The 26,927-nt window shown below is 35.6% G+C and overlaps 1 protein-coding gene and 1 non-coding gene across 2 annotated transcripts in view; both read left to right on the plus strand.

Annotated features, from left to right (window-relative positions):
* The window catches only part of COL19A1 (collagen type XIX alpha 1 chain), a 325,038-nt gene that overhangs the window by 108,357 nt on the left and 189,754 nt on the right, over window positions 1–26,927 (plus strand). The window lies entirely within an intron of this gene.
* On the plus strand, window positions 12,818–12,943 carry LOC118622142. Its single transcript, XR_004957959.1, has one exon. It is a non-coding gene; the product is annotated as a small nucleolar RNA SNORA77 (small nucleolar RNA).

Consider the following 26,927-nt stretch of genomic DNA (forward strand, 5'->3'; position numbering starts at 1 on the left):
TGCAGCCACACCAATTTCTGTCCGTTCTCTGACTCGCCAAGCTCCCTTCTGCCTCAGAACCGTCCACTGGTGTCCCCGCGGCTTGGGATACTTCTCCTTCATTTGGCTAAACCTCTGTCCATTTATCACCCCTTAAAAGTCATTATCTCTAGGGAGGCTTTCTTGAGGCTCCAATCAAAATCAGTCTGTTTTATCATTATACTTTTAGCACTATACTTCACCTGTATAGCACTATCATAATTTATAATCATAAATTTGTTGTCATGAGGTTTTCTTTTTTCCTGTTTTCCCCAGTTAAAGTAGACACTTTATGAGACGAACAACCCTATGTGTCTCTTTATGCCTTTTTCTGCAGCACCCAGCTTAATGCCCAGCACATAGAATTCAATTAATTAATCCCACACTGGAGGAGAGTAGTGTAATACAAGGTTAAATAGTATTTCTTTTCTGCCTCCTGAAGTACTTGATAATTATCATTTTGATTCATTTGATTTGGTAGCAACCCCACTTTTTCAGATTCCTGCTATTAAATTTATGAGGTAGAGCTAGAGATCAAAATTAATTTATATGTATGGCCCTCGGAATTGTGTTTCAAAAATGACAGTATATAGAACATTAATATATTTAGTAATGTACTCAAATGTGCAGAGAATAGAATAGTTAACATATTTCTATTTTTCATTATTTTTAAAATACATTGCAAAGCAGGTGCTATTTAGTTCTTTATTCAATAAAATAAAATAATATAATTCTTTTAATACCAAATATTGCAGTATCTTTTTAATTAACATTAGTGTTCAAGGTTGCCTATTGATTCTTGCGTCATAAGTTTTAGTTGCAATTACAGTAGAATTTGGGAACTCCTGACTATAGTGACCTTAGGTTGGTTTTATTAAGGAAATTTGTTCAGTTGCTATTTTATGTAATTTAAGGACAAAGAAATATGGAAATTTGGGGGCACATAATAAGAGATTAGTAGAAAAGGCAGAATACTCATTTAGATAATAATTAAGACAACTTGACTTTTGATAGTTTCTCATTAATCAGTGCTGAGTATTCTAAAAAGGTGGTTTATAGTTTGCCCCAGTTTTGCTTTTATTTTTATCTTTATTCCAATTATCCTGTTTCCTCACTCCAGGCTCTGGCATTGTCTCAGGTTCCTACTCTTATGTTTTAGTCCCTCTGTCCCCCCTTTGCAGGGTCTGCTGTGCCACACACTCAGCTTCCTCCCCACTCCCCTGCTCTCCTTTCTTTGGTTTCTCCTTCACACACACACACACACACACACACACACACACACACACACACACACCCCGTTTTCTTTTCCACCGGTCTTGTTTTCATCCCATCCAAGCCTGATTTGCTTTTCAGGTTGCATTCTATTTTTATTTCAGGAAGCTCTGAGAAAGGAAGATGACTTTTAATATAAATAAAGGAATTCATGAACAGATGACTCTAGAGTATTTTTTTGCCCTCAAAAACAAGGAAAAGCTCTCTTATGCAATTCCCCCCTCACATCTGAGCATTCCTGAATGAGACTGCATTTCAATTAACAGGAAGGTAAAGGCAGCTCCTCATTTGGTAGCACGGATATATTAAAAAATATCTGGTTTTTAATTTTTTTTAATAAAATGGATTTTAAAATTAATCTAGCAATAGCTTCTGCCTAACATAATCATCAAATTTTCATCGCTGTTTTCACTAAATCTCAGATAATAAATATACTTTAACTGAAACTCTTTGTAGGAGGTGCATTCCAGATGGTAGGAAGATAATTAATTCAGTGTCACCAAATATTAGATGACAGGTGCATTTTTATTTAGAAGCCACTGGCATGTGGACTTCTTTCACATTCAATGTAAAAGCAATTCACTGTATAGTAATTGCTGAACAAGTGTGTCCCTCCAGACTTAAATAGCGAATTCCACTGCACAGAGAAACAGAGGTGTTGGTGCAGCTGCTGTTCTAAGTGGATGTTGTGCAACGACTGTGTGACAAGTTCTTGTCTGGGCTTATGCCCATCTATTGCTTCCCAGTTTAATATCTTACAGAAATTACCCTTGGTTCTTATTTTTTCTTGCTAATCTTCATAATCCCCTTTAAGCCATATAAGTAATTCCCCCCTCAGTGATCTGTTCAAATAGCAGTTGAGGACAAATGAGACACAATGCAGAAAGCAATCACATTTGGTTTGTCTTCCCTACATTTTTCCTTGTTGTTTTCATGTTCTGCCAATGATCATACCATGAGATAAAAAATAAAGACAAAATGGTAAAATGTTAATACTTTGGGCAAAACTTTTGTGGAATGTTATTTTAAGTACCTGCACTTGTCCAGCCCTGGGAAAGAGTGTGGCAATGCGGATGGCTTCACCCACTGGCTGTATTCCAGGGGCCTCTCTGAACAGTGATCCTTCCTCCACTTAAGGTTTACTTGTGTGTACAGATGATTCACAGAGTTGACATCTTGGTAAAAATCAAAGGACTGAGTCACACAATAGCACCCAGTAGATTCAGGTCAAATCAATGGTTCTTCCTTAGGTTAGAGGGAACTTAGAAGGTCATCTACTTTGATTTTTTTTGTTATTCAGGTGGTCATCCAGGCTTTGCTTATTAAGGCTAGTAACAGACAATTCTAAGTTCTTTATTTTAAGCCAAAACCCATTCCTGTTATTTTGACCAATTTATCTCAGGTCTAACTCTTTGGAAGAATGTATTCTCAGATTATTCCTTCTTCCAAGTGACAGACCTTTTGGAGAGTTGAAGAGAGCTAATGTGTTCTTACTATGTCAGTATTTCAGGTTTTTCCATTGTGCTTCATGGATCCTGATTTATAGATCCCGCTTATTCTTCACAGCCTTAATCTCATGATACTATAAGCTCATGAGTGTCCTGTTAGTGTAATGTTCATGCATAGACAGAGTTGTTCTAGTATGTTATGAGCAGGGAATAATACAGGCAGTGCAACTGAGTGAAGGAACTTGGATTCTTAGAGCTGAGTCCTAATCCTGGCTCCAACTCTGGCTGATTGCAAGGTTTCCCCTGTGAAAGGAGAGGGCTAGGCTAGATGACCTCTGGAATCACAAATGTTTAGAGCTAGAATGAATCTCAAAATATAAAGGGTCTATCCTACTGCCAGACATGTGTTTTCTCGAATTAGAATGTAAGCATTTACATTTGTATGTGCCAACTTTTATTTTGGGGTTTTAGCCTCATGATTCTACTTGTCAACTTTTAACACTTTGTTCTGACATTACGATATTCACTTTTCTCAGCTTTGTGCAGCAGTCCATGATTTTTGTTTAGATACATCCTGGGTCTTTGAATAACTGTTACAAATAGTGAATACGACAAAGCTCTGTGGCACACCACTGGAGTACTCCTTCTAGGTGCCAAATAAACATGAATGAAGTTAAAATAAGTTTCCGTATTTAACCACTCACTCACCTCACTGCAATTTAACCCATGTTTATCTAACACATCTTAATAAATATTACTGAAGCAAATAAACCAATCTCATAATATTTGCATAATTTGTTTTTCTGACATGTTACATTCTCTTGATAATCGTATTCTTTACTAACAGCTAAAACCAGTTTGTTTAATAATTAATGATAGAATTTTGCCAGGGATCAATACCCATTATTCATTACTCATGTATATATATATATTTTTTTTAAATTAGAAAACATTACTGGACCTTGGCTTTTCCTTCTCCAAGATATCATAAATTCATGTCAGTGAATAATTTCCAGGAGCTCTTAGTATCTGTCCTTAATTTGTCCTTTCCTCTCTCACTGTCTGTCTTGGTCTCACGGGTGGTTATCCAGAATCAGTGAATTAAAAAATGCCTTCACTTTATTTTCAAAGCAGAATGCCAACCATAACCCAACATGATATTGAATTTTTTTCTAAAACTCATGCTTGGTTTTAGAACACATTTGTTCAGTCATCCATTTATTTGATTTACTACCTACTACATACTAGATACTATGCACTAGGGTAACAGAGATGAAAGGGACAGGACATTCTTTCAAAGAGCATGCATGAAATGCCCGATGGTTGATAAACAATGCTGTGAGAAGGAAGAGGAGGGAGTGGAGAACTCTGCCTGATGGAGGGAATCAAGTTGAGTAAGAATTCATTAGTGAATTTTGAAGCATAGATAGGAGTTCTCTGTGCCTTCTCATTCAAAGGCACAGAGAGACAAAGTACGGGATGTATTGTGTAGCAGTGACCACCAGAGTTAAAAAAGAACTTTTAAAAACCTGACTGAAACACAGTTTCAGGTAGAGTGCTCAATCAGAATTGTCAGGAAATAACATCAAAAGATTCCCTGGGAGAGTTCAGCTGATGGCCTGTTCAGCTCACTGGCCCCTGAAGGGGCAGCACCTGACCTCCAAGCAAGCAGTCTTACGGCAGGGAACTTTGATATTTCCAGAAGAATCTTCCTGCTAGAAGACCCATGTTAAGTCTCCAAACAAAGGATTAGAGAGGCTGATGTCCCTTTAAAAGACTCATGCTGGCTTAAATGAGACTTTAGGTAAGCTTTTTGCTTGCATTTCCCAGGAATTTCTGAAGCTCTTTATTTTCTTTATTCTAGCCACTTATAAAACTGAAAGTTTTAGTATAAGAGAGAGTAAATGATTTGGCTTCTATCTAGGTTTATTGTGCTTAGTTAAAATCCTAACGCAACTTAATCTGAAGTATTTTATCCTTTCTTTGGTTGAAGAAAGAATATGAAGTTTTAGCATTTGATCATAAAGTATAAGTGGTGAATTCCTGGATTTACCTGATAATAAATAGTCATATTTACCAAAGAACCCAAAATTTTACTGATCTTAAATTCCAGTAATTAGCCAGATGTCCAGTCTTTTCTTATGATCTCCCTCCTCAAATTGTCACAAGAATTCTCGGGGATTCTATATGTGTTACCTCTGATCACTGTGTGAGTTCACATAAAGTCTTACTGCTGTCATTTTCTCTTTTGATTCTTGAGAAGAGGAATAGAAATTTCAGGTAAAATTTGAGTTGGCATCTACAGCTTCTGCTATATCTTTGTTCATTTAGGTTGGTTGCTTGTCATATCTGTATCTATATATAAAGAAAGCGACCGAAACAGAGAAAGAGAGAGAGAGAGAATTATTCATCCAGTACATAATTATTTTTAATGTTTATTGAATATTTAGGAAAATTTATGATTCTTGGAAAAAATTAAGTTAAAAAAGCAGACACTTTTGCAAGAGATATTCCTAGCAATAATAAAGAAACTAATAAATGAAGAAAAACATCTCTAAATATAATCTTTTTGTTGTCAATCCTCACTTGAGGCTATTTTTCCATTGGTTTTTGGAGAGAATGGAAGGGAGAAGGAGGGGGAAGAAGAGAGGGAGGGAGGGAGGGAGGGAGAGAGAGAGAGAGAGAGAGAGAGAGAGAGAAACATCTATGTGAGAGGAACACATTGACTGGTTGCCTCCTGTAATTGCCCCCACTGGGGCTATGGATCTATTCAGCAACCCTTGCCCTTGACCCTCCAGTGCTCAGGTTGATGTTCTAACCACTGACACATGCTGGCCAGGGCCTAAATATAATCTTTTAATTAAAGAGTAAATGAAAAGAGAAATTCATAGAACTCAATGAACAAAAAAATACTTAGTATCAAAACATGGAACATAAGAAAACTATTCTCTCTAGGTTCATCCATGTCACAAATGGCAGGATTTCATTCTTATTTATTGCTTAGTAATATTCCATTGTATATATACAATGGACACTTAGATTGCTTCTAGATCTTGGCTATTGTAAATAATGCTGCAAACATATTGACAAACTATGTTGTACATCTGAAACTAATATAATCATTATATCAACTATACTTTAATAAAAAAAATTTAAACTACACTGAAGGTGAAAATATATAGTATAAAACTTGTTTATTATAAAAAGAGCTACAAATATACCAAAATAAAATAGTAGAAGGGAATTAGTGAATAAAATTACTAAAGTCAATGAAACAAATATTTTAAACTATAAAAAAGATAAATCTAAAAACTTGTTTCTAAAATGACCAATATAATAAATCAATAAAATTCAGTTAAGAAAGTAGAAATGAGACAAATTAGAATCAGAAATAAATTTATAAATATAAATTTGACCACAAATAGTATATGAACTAAAAGAACTCAGAGACTATTGTATACTTCTAGAGAAAAATTAGACAACATGGAAAAATGGATGTTTCTTTTTTAAAAAAAAAAGTAAAAAACAGCAAGAATTACTGAAAATTATGACTACACTAGTCATTGTGGAAGAAATTAAAGAGGTGATTAAAGATCTACCATTGAATAAAAGGTCAGGACTAATTGGGTTTTTCAGCAGGTTTCATCGAGCCAATGTTATTTAAACTATTCTAGACCAAAGAAAATACGAACAGCTTCGAAGAAGTCAGCATAATTTTAATAAGAAATAAAATGAAAACTATAACTAAATTTATGTATGAATATATATATATATTTACATGTAAAATATTAACAAATAAATTCAACAATTCAGCAAAAGAAAGAAAATATAATCAGAAGTCAAGGATGATTTAAGTTAAAGATTTATATCAGTATAATACATTACATCAACCAAATGAAGTATAAAACTTCTATGATTACATAGATGCCAAGGAGCTTGTCTATATGCAATAATCTTTCATAATCAAATTTCCAAGTAAAATAGGAATTGACTAAATATTTTTACTGAAGTCCAAGAGCAAATATTCTAAATAAAGGGGTGAAGGGAGGTAGTTTAAAATTAAGCAAAATTAAAAACCAAGGAAGTAAAATTGACATCACCAGTGCTTCATAAGAAAGTTAAATAATTTATATGTATTTAAAAAAAGAGATCAAACCCTGGCGAGTTTGGCTCCGTGGTAGAGCATTAGCCCATGGACCAATGATTTGCCAGTTCAATTCCAGCCAAGGGCACATACTTCAGTTGTCATTGGTCCCTGGCTCTGGTTGGGGTCCTGCCAGAAGCAACCAGTCAATGGGTACCCTTCACATCGATGTTTCTCTCTCTCCTTTTCTCTTCCTTTCTCTCCCTCTCTCTCCCTCCTACTCTATCTGAATGTAAACAGAAAAATATCCTCAGGTGAGGATTAAAAAAAAAAAAAAGAGCTTAAGCCTACCCCTTTTACTTAAGCCTATTTGCATTGATAAAATACCTAAGAGACTTCTAAGAGACTTTGGTAGGAATTTTTTTTTAATTAATAAAAAAATTTTGGTAATTGATTAGATACCAGTGATATATTGAAAAAACAGATTTTCTTTATCTTAGCCATATACATCTAGAAATATAAATAGGAAACGGTCTATTAAAAATACTAAAAATAAGAAGTTAGAAAAAATTTGAATAAAACGATATCTATAAAGAAAATCAAAGGGTATGAAATAAGATTAAGTGAAAGTAGATACCACTTTTTTAAAAGTTACAATATAAAAAGCTCATTAATTTAAAATTAATACATAAATTTAATGCAATACAAATAGAAATTTTGACATGTTTTTAAATTTGTTTTGAAGTTGGATAAAATTACTTAAAGTTTATATGGACAAATAAATATCTGAAAATAATCAAAATTTAAAGAAAGAACAATAGTAAGGTTGGACTTGCTTTACCAGACACCGTAACTTTCTACAAAGTCACCATAATAACATAAATAGTATGTCATGTAGTATAAAGATAGGTAGAATGAAACTAAGAATCTAGAAATTGATCCCAGAATTTGAGAATTAGTTTAATAAATTTTTTATTTCAATTCAATAGAAAGGATGGATTATTGCATAGATGTGCTGGCTCTACTGACTGTATCCATATGAAAAATATATTCTATAGAAAAATAAATTCAAGATAGATGAAGGAATTATGTAAAACTAAAACAAAATATATATTTTGCATATGTACAAGCTAGGGGAAAAGGTATCGCTAACCAAGATTTTATACCCAGGGACTATAGACCAAAAGATAGATGTATTGGACATATAAAAGTTAAATATTTCAATGGTAAAGAACCATGACAAAAATTAATTACAAAATGACAGTTCTGGTAAAGTTATGATATAATTAACAGGTACCCAGGTAACATTTGTACTTTTCAAAGAGTCTTTAAAAATTGATGAGAAAAGATGAAAAATATAATTTTTTAAAGTGATTAAAATGTATTAATAGATAGCTTGCTACAGAGCCAACCCCAAACATTAGCAAACATATAAAGGCTCAGATACATTAGTACTCAGTGATATGTAATTTAAAGCAATTATGAGCTATGACTTGACACACATCACTCTGGCACCTGTTGCTGGATATGATTTAAAGACAAAGGCATTCCCATATATTACTGATGGTATGCATAGAGCTACAGCCTCATTTGGAAAGCAATTTGGCAACATGTATTTTTTAAACATTTTAATGCATGATCCCTTTACCTACCAAACACTTTGAGACTCTGATTCATACAAAGTATATCACATTCATATAACAATGTTTATTGCAGCATGATTTGTAGTGGCAGAAAACTGGAAACAGTAAATAGTCATTAACAGGAAAACATTTGAATAAATTGTGGTACATTTATGTCATAGAGTATTATAGAATTATTGAAGAGAATAAATTAGAACTATATCAGGTAATCCAAATTGATTTATAGAAGCTAATGTTGAGGGAGAAAATTAAAATATAAAAAAAATGTATATAATATAACCAATTAACAATTTTGTTTCTTTATTGACTTTTAGTGAGAGAGAAAGGAAGAGGGAGAGAGCGAGAGAAACATGGATGAGTGAGAACATCAATTGGCCACTTCCTGCATGACCCTCACTGGGGATTTGGCCCATAACCTGGGCTCGTGCCCTGACCAGGAATCTAACCAGCGACCTCTTGGTGCCTGGGTTGATGATCAACCATTGAGCTACACTGGCTGGGCAATATAACCAATTTTTAAAGCAAACAGAAAACAGAATCCATACTGTGTGTGTGTGTGTGTGTGTGTGTGTGTGTGTGTGTATTCAGTTATGATTATATGAATTTGGAGGGAAAAAATTGGAAAGATACATACAAAGTTTATCAAAAAAATCTGGCATCCAGTGAAGTGAGGGAAGAAGAGTATGTTTTACTGTCATTGCCATCTGTTACATTATATATTTTTTTATATTTAACAATTATATGTATGAAATATTTTACATATTTTATAAACTTATATGTATTTAGCATATAGATGCGTTTATATTTATAAAGTTTACAGTCATAAAATATATGTACAAATATATTAATATACTATATTACACACATTTACAGATATATACATTATATATATATCCTTGAGCATATATCAGATATTTCATTTAAAATATTTTAAGTCTGTACTAAAATATGTTTTACATAATCACATTTAGAAATTTATGTAAAATTGTTTGTATTTCAGGGAATTTTTTAATTTAAAAAACAAGTACAAGATTGAAGATAGGTTTAGACTGACAAACCTCAGAGGAGGGGGACCGGGGGGGTGGTGGAGGATGAGATTAAACCAAAGAATTTATATGCACATATGCATAACCAATGGACATAGACAACAATGCTGGGCGGAGGGGGAGGGGTGCGACGAGATCGGGAGTAGGGTGTCTAGGAGGGGAAAAGGAGAAACATCTGTAACAAAAATAAATTAATAAAAATTGCAAAAAAATATATAGATTAAAGATAGGAAAACCAGCTAGCTAACTACTACCATAGTACATAAATGAAATTGAGCTAGGATCATGACTATTGATAATTGTAGGATCAGGCAGAAACAGAAGTGATTTAACAAGAATAAAAATGAAAATATAAAAATAAAGAAGAGAGGAGGGATGGAGGAAAGATTCTCTATTCTGTTTCATTGGTCTGTTTGTCTACACTTGAACCAATACAATATTGCCTAAATTATTGACATTTTATACTAAGTATTGTACTGAAAATACTAATACTGAAGGTTCTTCAACTTGCCTCTGCGATTATCTTGGATGTGGTAGGGCCTTGGTATTCCCATATTGATATTAAAGTCAACCTGTTAATTTCCACACTCACACACATACAACCTGCTGAGATGCTGAATGAGTTTTCTTTCAACTATATATTGTTTGGAAAGATTTATCTGTCAGATTTTTGGTATCAGAGTTATGCTGGGCTCATAAAATGAAAACTGTGATTCCTTTTTCTGTTCTCCAAAGGAGTATGTGTAATATTTAAATTATTTCTTCCCTTAATGTTTTTAAGAGCTCACCAGAAAAGCTGATAGAATCTGAAGGTTTCTTTGTTAAAGATTTTTAATTATGGGTTTAATTAGTTGTGTGTTTTTTTTTTATTATTATTGCTTTCTTTTGTGTTTCTCTTCAAAATTTGGAAAATTTTTGTTCCTGTGGTTATATTCATAAAATTAAGTTATCTATTTTCTCCCCTCAGTATCTACTGATTTCCTTCTCTGGGATGGCAGAATTAATATATTTCCACTACTTCAGTCCCTGTGATTCTCTGACTTAAATGAATAACATTATTTTTCTTAGTGTTTACCTTGGTTTTATTAATAGGCTAGTCTTTGTTACTTAATTGGTTTAAAGGAGATCTTTAAATACCTCATCACATGTGATAAAGGAATTCTTGCATTCATATTGCCACTCTCTTTTTCTCTGCCTTCTCCTTCCAATTTTTGCTAGGTAGGTAATGTCAACATTTTTCAATATTATAATATTTACATTTTGTTCTAGCAACAATACCCAATTTTTATTTTTCTTTGTAGTCCTTCAGCTAGATGGAATCTGTGTTCCGTCCTTTGCCACAGTTTCTGTATTATTTTTTTGTTTGGCTGATGCTTGTCTTCTAGTTTTCTTCTCAAAAAGTTCATGAATCTTAGCTCAGTTTGTTACAGCATTATCCCGATACACCAAGGTTGTGGGTTTGATCTCCAGTCAGGATACATACAAGGAGCAACCAACAAATGCATAAACAAATGGAACAACAAAAATTGATATTTCTCTCTCTCTTCCCCTCTCTAAAATCAATTAAAAATTTTTTTTTAAAACTTCATGAAAAATATATATGCAGATTATGTGGGGAGCCCCTCAAATTTTTTTCCTTCATACTTTAGTGACAATTTAGTTGGGTTTATAGTTCTTTGGGCAGTCTTTGTTTTCTTAAGGTCATTTTAGCCTTTGGTCTACTAATATTATTGAGTTACCTGTGGAGTTATCTATAATCAGCCTAAAAACCTTTACAGCCTGGCAGATGTGGCTCACTGTTTGAGTGTTGACCCATGCACCAAGAGGTTGCCAGTTCAATTCCCGGTCAGGGCACATGCCCAGATTGTGGGCCTGATCTCCAGTGGGGGAGGGGGGGTCATTTAAGGAGCAGCCAATTGATGTTCTCTCTCATCAACATTTTTATCTCTCTCCTTATCTCTCTCTCTTTCTCCTTTCTTCTCTAAAATCAATCAATAAAATTATTTTTTAAAAAAACCTTTTCATAGTAGACTGATACTTTTCTTCACTTTAAAGATAGAATTAATGCAAAGAAAATAATCAAATGTGTTATGCATATTGTTAATTTTGCTGAGTTAATTTAAGGGCGTAGCTTAAGAGCTGGTCACCTGTGGAGAAATTTTTTTTAGATTTAATTTGGGTAGGTAGTCTCCTTCCTTGTAGTTGGAGTCGACGCATAAAATATACCTCAAACTATGTCTTTTAGAGGAAAGATTATTTATTGGGGCATTAGAAGACTTGAAAAGGAATTGTTCACTATTGAAATTTTGCTGCTACAAGATTAAAAGTATTTAGCCTGAGTTTTGTTGTGTGGGATGGTTTTGGAATCTTTAGCTTAATGGTTCCACTTGTTTAAGTTAGCCACTTGTTTAAGTTAGCCAGTTTTTTACTTTATAGTGGAAGAGACTAAAAGTTAATGGAGAGTGACTAATGCCAAACACAGAGGCATTATGATCATTTTCTACCCTTTCTTCTGAATAGAAACACCCGCTCTGCCATCCAGAGGTCTATGGTCCACTGGTGCGTTCAGTGCCATTAGAGGAGGAGACAAGGATGAGGGAAGACTCAGAGACTTTGCATTTAAGGTCCATCAGAGACAGAGGTTAATAAAAAAAAAAAAAAAAACAACTAGGACCACTTGAAAATTATCATAGCAAGTTGAAAGTAGAGATAAGAATCCTGCAAACTGAGTTCCCTTCATTGTTACTGAACATCTTCAGAACTCCTTTAAACATTTATTTCTTTGTCCACAAAACTAAAAAATTCTCTTATTTCAAAAACTTTACTCAGAAAAGTGTCTCTCCTTGGTGTCTTTGAAAGTTTAGGCCATTTTAAAATGCATATTATTAATTTTACTGTGTTAATAGTCGTTATGGTTCAGTAGTGTGTATTATATATATCAGGGGACACCTTAAAAAGCATATTATCATAAAATGCATATTTAAAGGCTTTCCACCTTCATAAATTGAATTTAATAGATTATAATAACTCTAGTGGTTCCATTAGGATCTTTGGAAAACCGTTCAGAGCCTTGTTAAAGCATACATTCTCTTCATGTCATATTCCACTTAGAGAGTTTGCACTAGTAACCTAGAGCTTGAGTATGTTTGGTTTGCTTAGTTTAGAAAAATAAAAATGGAGAAGTAATTTTTTCCAGTAAGATAGTCTACTAAGGCAGAAAGAAAGCAACTTTTATAATTAATTATATTGTTTTTAGTTTCAAATACTATACATAGAAAAGTGTTATTTAAAAACAGTATCTGTCATGCAGACTCACTCTGCTTCTGGATACAGTCCCAGGCAGATACTTGTTTTGTCTGCCATAGAAACATTCCAGGGTACTGTGACTACCTTGACCTATTAAGGGTGATGCAGCTGCCAGGGGACAAGGTAATAGGTAAATCAATCAATCAATCAATCAATCAATCAATCTTGTCTGTAAAAGTGTAATGATACAGATTACTATGTGTAAAAATAATCCTCCTTTTGTCAGAAAAGTGAGGGTATGTATTTTAGTTTAAACTGAGGTTATTAATTGCTATTTATCAATGATATGCTTTAATGAAATGCATAGAGTATAAGTTATATCCAGTGTTTTTCCATAATGTGGTCTACAGACCACCTACCTCAGAATCTCCTGGGTGCTTAAAAATGCCTATTCCTCCTGAGTCCTGGATCTATTGGAGAGGCAGTCTAGGCATGTGCTGTGAAATGTGCATTTTAATGAACTCCCTTAGAGAGTCTTGCACAGCTGAAATTTGAAAGAAGAGGTTATTTTAATCTACAAGCCCAACCACATAATGTAGTCAACACCTGGAGTCCTATCTAGACTGATCCCTGCTGCCTGGGTGTCTATTAACTCCTTGAACTTTCTTCAAGGAACTTACTTAAAACCAGTCCTGATCTATACTAGCCACTTTGGATTTACATAAGAAGCCACTGAACTTTGTGGCCCTAGTGCCAAGCCACTCAGCTCTAACTTTGTAGTAGCTGTTAGGAAATGTGCAGAGTACAGATTTGAGCACAGTCGTTCATTAGAAATCCTATCCACCACTAGGACTTTGGGTATTTTTTGAAAATCACTGTGGTGATTCAAAATCAAAAGGCATCATCCCAGAGGTGTCCACTGAAGGCCTATGGATTTTCAGTGATTCTAACTGACTCATCTAAATGCACCACTGGCTATACCAACACAAAACACAATAAAACAAGAACACTTTGTCATATGATTTCATTCTATAGTCTTCCTTTAAAATGGAATTATTGGCTAACAACCGTATCTCTAAATTTCCCTCCATTTTCTCTCATTTTAGAAAAATAAACAATAGCACCATTTGCACTTGTCTGTGGCCCCGATACAAGGCTACATTGAAGGAAAAAATCTTCATTTGCTACTGAAAAGCATCAACTATGATTGTTGACATACATTTAAAACAAATCTCACACTACTGGCTTAACGTCCCTGAAAGAATTGCCTGGTTACTGGTTTTACAAAAAGCAAATCATCTATGTGCTTATGAGCTTGTGAAGTTTTCTGAAAGTCAGAAACATGAGGTCTGCCATTTGCATTATAGCTCCTCCATTTAAGGGCTTCTAAGACTTGGATCTAACAAAAGGCCTCCCAGCTGTGTTTAAGTGCCCTGTGGGGTTGGTTCTTGATTGTGGATAAGGATTCCCAGCTGTGCTTACTTAGGAGGTCTCTGATTAATATTCTTCCTTCTATAGAGAACCCCTACTGAATGGAGTTGTTAATATTAAAGTGCCCTATAAAACCCAGTCAGATAGTGGGCTTTCTCAGCCCACGGTTTCAGTACATGGTAAATATGAAATGTTTGAAATTACGTATGAAAAATCGAGTTTGAACATGGGAGGAATAAAGTGAGTATGTAAAAAAAGATAATTATTTGGATCCTTAAAGCTTTAGACTAAATATTCTAACTCATATGGGTTCTGGAAAAGACTCTGAAATGGTTTACTATTGGCCTTGCTGTGAGAAGCAGATCATTATTTTAGTTTTTAAAGAAAATTTTAAGCTTAAATTAGAAGTTATTTAAATGTGCAAAAGTGCAGCATTGTTACAGTTTTTTTTTCCCCCATTCCTGTAGTTTCATTCTTAATTTACTGCAGCCATAATTATGAGTGGTTTATTGTGTTAGAGGCAGGTAAAAACTTACACATCATTTCCTCTACTTCTCATATTGGCTAGACTTGACTAACAATTCAATAGTGAATCATGACACTATCACTATTGAGAAATATAGGCCAGGAAATAAAGATGCCTCAGCCTAAGATAGAATTACGTGTCTGAATTATCTGAAAAGGGTCGTTAGTCCTCCACGACAAGTTTGCTTTTGAGATTTGGCCTACCCCAATCAGTTAGTTCCCAGATGAGACAGTAAGAAAACAAACCATCCTAGCTACCAATATATAAATGACGTCCTGGGATCATTTTGGAGATCAAAACACAGCTATGAAAATATTCCTAACCCCTCATATTTCTTCATGAATCAGACAAGAGAATTTACTGAGTTCTGTGCTAGAGGAATAGAAAATAATAGAAAACAACACTCATGTGTTAAGAAACTCGTAATACTGTTGGAGACTCAAACCAAATTACCTTCCCTTTTTCTTTCAGCAGTCTCATCTTGCCTAATTCGTTCAACTGTCACCTCTCAGAAGGATGATTCCCAAATCTACATCCTATACCTGAGTCCTCTCCTGGTTTGGGTCCACTTTACCCCATCTTCTTGGATGTCTTGTTTATTTCATTTATTTCAGTATGTTAAAAGCAAAATCCTTCCTCCTTTCTCTCATATCTGGTTCTGTTTCTGCATTTGCTCTTTTCTGTTTGTGGGAATAATATCACCATAGCCCCAAGCTTTGTCTAGACCTCAAACTTGACATTTTTGTTAACTCTTATTTTTCTCTGTCTCTTGCTTCTGTAGCATCTAATTTCTCACAGTTGTCCTTCTTTTTCATTCCCACGCCATTCCCTGAATTCCATCCCTCTCTGCTTTTGCCTAAACTGTTGGAGTAGCCTCCTAACTCAATTCCTACTTCTAATTTTGACCCTCCCAGGAATTCGTCCTACAGGTTAAGCTCCAGTAATCTCCAGAAAGTATAGCGTCAATCTTCCACCCACTTAGTGCCTCCCCAATGGTTATGGGAGGCTGTCCTGACACCGCCAACTCGTCCTTCATGGTCTTCACTATCTAATCTTGTCTCACTTTCCAACTTCATTTCACAGCATTTCTCTCGTTTAGAATCAGAGTTTAACTCAAACCAAGTAATTTGCTGGTTCTTATATTTGTGCCTTTACTTTTACCTTTCCCTTGTTCTGGAGTAGCCTTCCCTCATTTCTTTTGATCTAGATCCTGCCTAAAAAATGGAAACTTGCCCAATAATTAGGTACATAATTTAAATATAGAGTAAAGTTTAAGAGCCTGAGCCATAGAACAGAACTGTCTGGGACCAAAGCCTGGCTCTGCCACTTATGAGCAATGTCAAGATACTCTACCTTCTCAACCTCCATTTCCTCATCTAGAAAATGCAGGAAATAATAATACCTAACCCATGATGCTGTGGTGAGGGAAATGGATCAAAGCTCTGAGACTAGTGTTTCATGCATATAAGATCTCATTTTAATGCTAGATATTCATTGTGAACAAATAACTTTTGTCTTCATTTCTGGGGCTTTACCCTTTAAGCAAGTTTTTATTTAGGTATTAAAAAGTTTAATTATAAATATGTATAAATAACATATCTCTTAATTTGTGGGCATGAAAAATATTATTCATTTATCTTTATACAAAATAATGAACCTATAGCCCTAATCGGTTTGGCTCAACAGTTAGAGCATTGGCCTAAAGACCCAAGAGTTGGGAGTTCAATTTCCGGTCAAGGGCACACACCTGGGTTGCACGTTCAATTCCTGGCCCTGGTTGGGGTCAGGTGGGAGGCAAACAAATCTATGTGTCTCTCTTGCATCAATTCTCTCTCTCTCTCTCTCTCTCTCTCTCTCTCTCTCCCTCCCCCCACCTCCCTCTCCCCCTGTCCTTCCTCCCTCCCACTCTCTCTAAAAAACAATGGAAAAATATCTTCAGATGAGGATTGAAAAAAAAATGAACCCATAGTCAGGCATATTAAAGAAGTTATTAAAGACAATTTCAAACAAACAGAAGTATATAGAGTAGGATAATGAATCCCTGTGTATACATCAGCTTGCTTCAACTTATGGCCAATCTAATTTCAGCTAGACCCCTTCCTTTATGGCTTTGGGGCAATCCCAGACAGCATATCCTTCATCTATAAACAGTTCGATATGTGTCTCTAAATGGTAAGAACTTTTTCTTGTATAACCTCTATACCATTATCACACTTAAAAATTTTAACGGTAATTATTTTTAGGCTTCTTAAAATGTTTAATTTAATTTATTAAAGTGACACTGGTTAATAAAATTATACGGATTTTAGGTATACAATTCTACAGTGCATTATCTGTATATTGCATTGTGTGTTCACCACCCCAAGTCAAATCTCCTTCCATCCCCATTTACCTTCTTCTACCTTCCCCCACTCCCCTTCCCTCTTTAACAGTAATCTCTTAATGTCATTAAATAGTCATTTGGTGGTTAGATTTCTAATAGTATAATAAAAATAGTTAATGTTTTAGACAATTTGCTTTAGTCAGGATCCAAATAAAGCCTCACACATTCCAGTTGGTTCCTGTGCTTTTAAGTGTCTGTTAATCTGTAATATTCCCTTCTATCTCTGTTGTTCTGTTGTTTGTTTTCATTATATTATTTGTTAAGGAAGCAGGGTTGTTTATCTTGAAAGATTTCTCAATCTGGATTTGATTACATATCCATGGTATAATTTAATATGCTCCTTTCATCTCTGTGTTTCCTTTAAGTGAGTAGTTAGATTGGATTTAAGTATGATGTTTTTGGCAAGACTACTTCATAAGAGGTATGACGTTCCTCTATCATAAGTGACCTAATGTTGGAAAATCTCTTTTTATAATGATAGCAGCCATTGATCATCATCAATACCTACATTTATTAACTCATTTAGGGTTGCAAAATGGTGATATTTTAATTTTATAAGTTTATCATTTTTCTACATTTATTAGCTGGAGTGTTTCTAGAGGAGGAACTTTCCCTTATCCACTCTCAAATTACCCAATGGCTTGATCCACAAATAAGTCCTGCTAAATACTTGATTCTTTTCAAAATAATGAGTTGATTTTCTAGTATTTTTCATTGGTTACCAGTTATGTTTTATTCCCTTTGTGTATGTGTTGTTGTTTTTTAAGTATTATGAACCTGTTTAAATTCATTGTAATTTTTCTATTTGATTCTCAAATTGTCCCATTCGTGGTCAGTAGGAACTTCTTCCAGTTAGCTTCTGAATCCCTTTTACATGAACCAGGCATCCTTGACAGCTTCCTCTCTGTCTGCTAAGAAACACATTCCAGAATCCTGTTCATTATTTAATCCCTAATTATATTTCAAAGCCTAACTTAGTTTTCATATCCAGCATGAGGGGTGCCTGACCAAAGATGCCACAGTACATACTTTACCACTGAACCCTTGTGGGTCTCTAAGTTGTGGGCTCCTTTATCAATATCCAGATGCTGGTCTTTTCCAAACAGCAACACTGAGTCTTCACATCCCCAGTGCCTGGCATAAGGCATTACATAGAGTTATCATGTGACCAATTTCTCTGATTACTTAATACTGCCTTAGCTAATTACATAATTCAAGAATTTAATGGGAATAATTTTACTTATGGGTTTTGAGATTATAAAGTAGTTTAAGACATTTTCTAGTCTTGCATGTATAATTAGATTGGTTTCCTTAGTCAAGGTTCAATGAGTAAAATTAAGACACAAACTTTATAATAGTAATATTTTATTATTTAATTAATTTATTTATTTTTGTTACAGATGTTTCTCCCTTTCTCCCCACTGATTCCCCCCTCCTTCTCCCTTCCCGCCCTCTCCCCAGCTTTGTTGTCCATGTCCATTGTTCAAGCATACATGCATATAAGTTCTGAGGTTTATCTCTCCTCCACCACCCCTTCTTCTGGGGATTGTCAGTCTGTACTCCACTTCCATGTCTATTAACAAGTTATTAAAAAATAGTAAGAAATCATTTATATGTCCTTTAACTCAAATGATAGATCATTTATGTTTTTCCTTTCTCTAGTGTATATCTATTTATACATAAACAAATATATATTATTTTTCCATATAATTTTAAAATGTTACTTAAATTGAGTCCCTTTATCTCTGAATACTTTATTGTGTATTTTCTAAAAATAAGGGTATTCTTTACATAATCACAGTACAACGATCAGTTTTGGTTTTGTTTTTTAACATCGATGAGATAGAACATCAATTGGCTACCTGCTGCATGCCTCCCCCCCCCCCCCCGGGGATCAGGCCCACAACCTGGGCATGTGCCCTGACCAGGAACCGAACCAGCGACCTCTTGGTGCATGGGTCGATGCTCAACAACTGAGCCACACCAGCCAGGCACAACAATCAGTTTTCTAAGTTTACATTGATTCATTATGTGTTTTGATTTTAACAAAAATAAGTAACACTCATGGACAGTTTACAAACACCTTTCTCAGATAGCAGCTCAACATAATGCCAAGAGGTAGATGATATCAATAGGTAAGTTTATCAGTAAAGAAACTGAAGCACTGAGAGGTTGTAATTTTACTGGTGTTAAATTCTTTTTTCTTTACATTGTACCGACTCTGAATGAGCCCTCGTAGAACATTTATAGATTTAATGCCAAAACAAACAAAGAAGAAAACGCTCTAGTTCATGCATCTTAGTCAAACATAAAACGAGCTACAGACAGCCTGAGAGTGGTGGGTCATTGGACCTGGTTTCGATTTGCCTCTGATGAGTGTGAAGAGTTTCCTTCTAGATCTGTCATGCTCAATGGATTCCCAGGCAGCAGCTGTGACAGAAGAAACTGTCTCTCTCCAATGAGTACAAAGTTTCATTCCTTTCCTCATCTGCAAAATGAAATGAAAGGGAGAGTTTTGAAAAGGGCCTGAAATATTGCAGAGTTTGCTATAATGTGGAAATGTTTACACTAGTCCCCAGATGACATGGCAGTTTTGAGAATTCATTCTGGATATGGCATGAGTTCCAAGTCAGCCAGAGGGACTGTGATTTAAAATGCCATTATTTTATTTAAAATTCTTCCTGATATGTTTCATTCAGGAAACATTTATGGGAGACCTAAAGTGTGCCTCTGCCTACATGCATCCGAGGAGAGGCAGACCAAGCTAGTGAGGCATGGGCCTATGCCAGCCGATCTCACATCCTGCTCAGGGTGTAGTCACCGCTCAGACATCACCTTAGGCCTGACTTCCCTAAAGAGGCACCTTCTGTTACTTCACTTTTCCCAGGATTCATTCCTGATGTGTCGCTTCCCTCCTTTTTAAAAATCAAATACACCCACTCTGTCTCTCTTTCCCTTCCTCTCTCCCTCTCCCCCTCCCTTCTCCACCCTGCCCCCTCAGCTAATCTGAAAATACCTTGGGTCTTATTGTCCACTGTTATGTAGTGACCACAATTTTAGGCAAGTGGGAGGGGTGGGCTATGGCATACCATCTTGCCAATGTGGTACATCGGGACCATTTCTGTGAATGCATTAGTTTACTGCCATGTATTAGTACATGTAGAAGTTAGAGCAGCCATTTTTTAAATGTCTCTTTTGTCCTTGAACCACAAAAATCAGTTTCTCGAAGGGAAGTAGGGAACAGACTAACAAACTTCAGAGGGTTGGGGGGTGGGAAAAGTGGGAAGAGATAAACCAAATAACTTATATGCACATATGCACAACCAGTGGACACAGACATTTGTTTGGGGAAAGCAGGAGGAGGGTGGGAGCAGGGAGGAGGGGGTCAATGGGTAAAAAAGAGGGGCATCTGTAATACTTTCAACAATTTTTTTAAAAATTGCAAAAAAAATCAGTTTCTCAGAGGCTTGGAAATTGTGAGACATTAGCAAATAGGAATGACTATTGCCTGATAGTAGATTTCTCAAAAATCTAGCTTTCAAGAAGAGAGTCTTTAATTTTAGACTATATACAAATGTCAGTCGGGTGGCTTTCCTTGCCACAGCAATTAGCTAAGTGAACTGGGTAGCCAGGACCAGGAAAATGTAACAATGGGTGACTGGAGCTTATGTCAACCATGTTTAAACAGAATTGTGCCATGGGTTAGTTAGCAAAGCAATTAACTTGCTATTTATAGCCCCAAGAACCATCTACATTCTTTAATTATGCTAACATGTTTGTGTTTAAAATTATTCGAAGTAATGGACTGTCGATTAGACCTTGGAAATAGCTTGGGATATATCCGTGAGAGTGTTTCTTTTTATTTTTAACAGTATTACAAATGCCCCTCACTTTTCCTCCCTTTGCCTCCCTCCACCCAGCCCCACTCCACCCCAGGCCTTTATCACATTATTGTCTGTGCCAATGGGCTATGCATATATACATATATTTTTCTTTGGTTAATCTCTTCCAGTCCTCCCCACCACTCTCCCCTCTGAGATCTGTCTGTCTGTTCCATGTCCCCATGCCTCTGGTCCTATTTTGTTCATCATTTTATTTTGTGCATTAGATTCCATATATAAGTAAGATCATGTGATATCCATCTTTTCTGACTGGCTTATTTCGCTTGGCATAATAATCTCTAGGTCCCTCCATGCTGTCTCAAAGGGTAAGAGATCTTTCTTTTTTCAGCCACATAGTATTCCAAGTGTATATGTACCAAAGCTTTTTTATCCACTCATCTGCTAATGGGCACTTGGGCTGTTTCCAGATCTTGGCTATTGTAAATAATGCTTCTATAAACATAGGGGTGCATATATTCTCTCTGATTGGTGTTTGGGGATTCTTAGAATATATTCCTAGAAGTGGCATTACTGGCTCAAATGGCAGTTCCATTTTTAATTTTTTGAGGAGACTTCATATTGCTTTCCACAGTGGCTGCACCAGTCTGCATTCCAACCAGCAGTTCACTAGTGTTATTGCTGGAAGTGGAATTCTTGATGTGCTGTGAGGAAAAGAATTTCCTGAGACCCTCACAGAAGAATGGTGTTTCATGGAAAGGTTTATTGATGATATAAAATTAAGGGGGTTCCCCTCCAAGGTCCCATCTCTGTCTGTCTTGCCATGGAAGAAGTCCAATCTTATGTTCAGCAGGGCCAGTATAAAGGCCACTGCCTATAGTTTCTGCTCCATATTTCAGTCCAATCCAGCATCTGGCTAGCTTAGTTGTGTTCCCAGCTGCAGTCCATTGTATGTAGGGTCAGCACAGCCACAGGTCATGTGGCTGCTTAAGGCTATGGAGAGACAATAGGTAAGCACACAGGCGAGTGCAGGTCACAGAGCAAGAGCAAGAGCAGAGGCACAAGAGCCAGAGAGAGGGAACTCTTCAGCGATTTTAACTTTACAAGATTTTGCATGCTTCTAATGAGGTCCACCCCCTAGCCAATCCATTGTTCCCCAGGCTAGACTGATGGGAAAATACCTCCCCTGTGTCACTCCAACTTCACTGTGCATGTGCCCATGGGGACTACATGGGGATTACTAAATCCTTCCCCCTCATGGTTCCCTGGGGAGCATGAAGCTGTAGCTTCCTGGTGAAGCTGCCCAGATGATCATGCATGTAATGCCTGGCATCCCCTTTGCTCTCTTTCCTTTATTAATATAAACTAGCTAATTACAACAATAGGGTTCCCTTTTCTCAACACCTTTGCCAACACTTGTTTGTTGATTTATTGATGGCAGCCATTCTGGCAGGTGTGAGGTGATTCCTCATTGTAGTTTTAATTTGCATCTCTCTCATGATTGGTGATGTTGACCATTATTTCATATGTCTATTGGCCATTTGTATGTCCTGTTGGAGAAGTGTCTATTCAGGTCCTTTGCCCATTTTTTAATTAGATTGTTTGTCTTCTTGTTGAGTCATAGAGAGTATTTCTTGAAAAAGGATTTTCTCTTCAAAATAGGAACCACACTAAGTTTATAATCTATAATTATTAATATATCTGCATGTTAGGTACTAAAGGAAATTGATATGACTGATTTTATAGAAGTTGTTTTGTTAGATTAAGTTCTTTCTCCTCCTTGGAGAGATAACTTAATTAGGCTTATGTCACAAAAGCAATTAGGTGAGTAATCTTGGCTCTAATCCACTTAGATAAAAGAATTTCAATTTGGGACATAACAAATAAGTTTATCAAGACAAAGTCTTTTGGAGGCTTTATAAAGCAGAGGCATTGGTCTCTAAATACAAAGTTGTCTTAGCCTTTATTCTTATTCATCCTGTGTGTATGAAGTCATCCTTTTAAAAGAATCTGGATGAATGTAATTCATAATATAGCACCTTACCTATATATCTTTTTTGTCTCAGAATTATAACAATATTATTTAGGTAAATTTAGAAGTTAGTTGCTTTTATCAGTTAAAAACCCAAAGGCCAGGAATGGGAAAGACAGTGAAGATTCACACAGCTCTAGAGACAGACATGCTATTAGACTCAGGTCTTCTGTTTCCAAGCTCCAGACTTGGTGGGTAGATCACAATGAGAGCCATATGCTCTGGCTTGGCAGTTCTTGAAAATCTATTATGTTTCTCAGTATATATTTAACTGCCAGAGATATAATGTTAGTTACTTCTTTATCTTCATCATTAATAACAATAACAAAGCAGTAAATTGTTATCTCTTATAAGCTATAAGTCATAGATATCTTTATCTTAAAAAATAATTTATTTAGAAAAGTTCTGTTTTATAACTTCTTTGGTTTAGTAATCTATAAATGTGGATTAGTAGTGTACCATATGTTTATTTTGTTTCTTTTACTTACAACACTTAGGCAAATGGGATTTCCTTAAGAGTATATCATTCACTGATTTTGGGGTGAATGATAAACAAGATATTTTAATATTTTAAATTACTGAAAAACTAATTATATCATAAGTTTATTTATATCTTTATAGTTTAATAATTCACCAAAGAAATGTGTTTTGTTTCTAATCTCCCATACTGAATAGATTTACTTGTATTCCAATAGACCAGAGAATAATATAAATTGCATAGTCTCTATATTAAATTTATTTTGTTAAAGTATGTATTGCTCTCATATATAATAATATAAAATATATATGTATTTTACATAAAATACATATGTAATCTAACAGGGTAAAAGGATGGCTGGGAAACCATATTCATATGCAGAGGAAATCTAAATAAGCCCAGCAAAAAAAAAAAAAAAAGATTTCAGAACAGTCTGCAACATTGAATAAACTCTCTAACCCACCCACAGATTGATCAGAAAAGGGTAAGAAGCCTCCTGGACTTAGGTACTAGAACACAACTTCTGTCTAAACTCTTGGATGATGACTAAACTACTCGGACACAGGAGTGATCCCAAGGAAGGCAGTTTATGTAATAGGAGTCCCATGAGGAGGGGATAGAGATAAATATGACAGAAAAAAATAACCAAAACCTTCCAAAATTTGATGAAAAATATTAGTCTATAGATCCAAGAAACTCAATGGATCCCAAGTAGGATAAGCACAAAGAGGACCACATCTAGACACATCATAGTCAAACTGCTGATAAACCAAAGATAAACAATAAGTCATGAAAGCACAAAGAGAAAATATGTACATGGAATCACAATAAGAATAATGGCTAGCCCTGGCCAGTTTTGCTCAGTGGTTAGAGTGTCAGCCCGTGGACCAGAGAGGCCCAGGTTCAGTTCCCGGTAAGGGCACATATTTCAGTTGCAGTTTGTCCCCAGCCCCAGCTGGGGTCGTGTGGGTGGCAACCACTCAATTTGTCTCTCTTACATTGATGTTTCTCTCTCTCTCTTCCTTCCGCTGTATCTCAAGATAAATGCAAAAATGTCTTTGGATGAGGATAAAAAAGAATAATGGCTAATATCTCTTTAGAAACAACAGAGACCAGAAAGCAGTAAAAATGACACATTCAAAGCCCTGGCCCATTTGGTTCAGTGGTTAGAGTGTCAGCCTACAGACTGAAGGGTTGCAGGTTCGATTCTGGTCAAGGGCACATACGTAGGTTGCAGTTTCAATCCCTGGTCCCGGTCACAGTCATGCGGGAGGCAACCAATGTATCTCTCTTACATTGATGTTTCTCTCTCTCTCCCTCCCACTCTCCCTTCCTCCCTTCCATTCTCTCTTTCAAAAAAATCAATGGAAAAATTTCCTCTGATGAGGATTAACAACAAAAAAGACATTCAAAAAGTAATTGTCAACCAAGAATTTTATTTCCAGTGAAAATACCTTTCAAAGATGAAGGCAAAAATAAACAGAATTCCAAATAACAAAAAATAAAATTAATTTTTTACTAGCAGACATGACCTACAAGAGTTACTCAAAAAAAGTTACAGGCCAAAAATAAATAATACCAGACAGTAATGTGAATGCATAGGAGGGAAGGAAAAGTACTGGAAATTGTAGATATATGGGTCAATATAAAAGATTCTATATGTGTATGCGTGTGTGTGTATAAATGTGTATGTTTATAATCTCTTGTTTTCTATTAACTTCTTTAAAAGCATATTTTAAAGCAAAACTATAACATTGTACTCTTAGGTTTACAACAAATAGATATGCTATATATCACAATACTAGTACACAGAAAGGTGGAGGAAATAAAGCTTAATTGTAGCAAATTTGCCATAGTTCACTGAAATTAAGTCGGTATTAGCTGAAATAGATTGTGATAAGTTAAAGGTGCATATTGTAAGTGCTAGAACAAATACTTTTTAAAACTCTCAAAAAAGCTAAATACTGTTAAGAGAAAACTAAAATGGCATGCAAAAAATATTTTTTGAATAAGGTGAAGGCAGTAAAAAAAGAACAAAGGAATAAAAATGATATGAGATGTAGAAATTAAATAACAAAATAGAAACCTTTACCTAATCCATGTCACAAAGGATTTCTTCTGTTGTCGAAATTTTATAGTTTTGAATTTTACTTTTAAGTCTAAAATTTATTTGAGTTAATTTTCATGTAGGATCTTTGTTTTTTTCACATGGATATCCACCATATCAAAATTACATTAAATGTGATCTAAAAGTTACTCCAGCCAGAACAGCTCAGTTGGTTGAGCATCATTCTGTGCACCAGAAGGTTGCCAGTTCAATTCTCAGTCAAGGCACATGCCTGGATTGTGGGTTTGATCCACAGTGAGGGATTTTATGGAAGGCAACTGATTGCTGTTTCTCACATCAAAGCTTCTCTCTCTTTCTCACCCTTCCTCTCTCTAAGCATGTCCTTGGGTGAGGATTAAAAAATAATAATGATTAAATAAAAGTCATATATGGGCAGTTTACCTACTTTTAGAAGAAATTTGGGCAGTAGAGGCTCCATGCCTGTCAGTTGGATACCTGCCCTGCAAGTTGCCCACGGGGAGCTTTTGACTTAGATGTTCATGCCTCTTTCTTCATCTTTAAAATGGGATTGATGGGACATTGCATTGAATTTCAATTCAAGGAAAATTTTGATTATATATACTTACACTTACATTTATGTTTTTATTTATATAGTGTTTCCCTGGATCACCATAATGGCCCCCAAAGCTGGAGGGGGCAGAGAATATTTTCTGAGTTTTATAGCAGAGCTAAATGCCATTCTAGAAATCTCGGCTTCCAATGCTGTGAGCCCATTAAATCAATAGAATTTTCAGGGACAGTGAAGATAACCTTCCTTAATCAGATTTTCAAGATCCATTCTATTAATTTATGCATCCAATCAGTAATCATTAATTGAGGAACCAGTGAGTAAGGAGAATGCAGACCCAGCCCTCAGCTAGTTTATATTCCAGCATCACCCATTTGAACCCAGGGATCACAGAACTGCCTGTGGAGAGAGAGGCAGGGAGAAAGGCTTTGGCTTGGATGAGGCAAGTTGAGCTGTTCTCTGCAGCACTAGGTCAAACCTCATCAAACCTGTTGCTGCACTTTATCTTTAATCCTCTACTATGTCATAAGGGAAGCTATTTGGAGACATGATTAAAGCTCTTGAGAGATAGAGCATTAAATCCAGCAAAATGGTTTAATCAGAAATTAAACCAAAGATGTAGAGAAAGAATCAAAAAAGGCAAAATCAAAGGAGGTTGTATTTTAGATGATGCATTATGAATTTGGCATCCATTTGAATGTACCTATGTATTAAGAAGTCTGAAAATCATCTCCCACCCCTCAGTGAAGAAAACTGTCGTGGGGGTGCTTTAGAAAGTCAGGAGTCCTGGATGGAACAGCTTCATAGGGACTTCACTTGGGGGTCAGCAGGGTTTTCTGAAGAGA

This window comes from Molossus molossus, unplaced genomic scaffold, assembly GCF_014108415.1.
Source record: "Molossus molossus isolate mMolMol1 unplaced genomic scaffold, mMolMol1.p scaffold_m16_p_8, whole genome shotgun sequence".
NCBI lineage: Eukaryota > Metazoa > Chordata > Mammalia > Chiroptera > Molossidae > Molossus > Molossus molossus.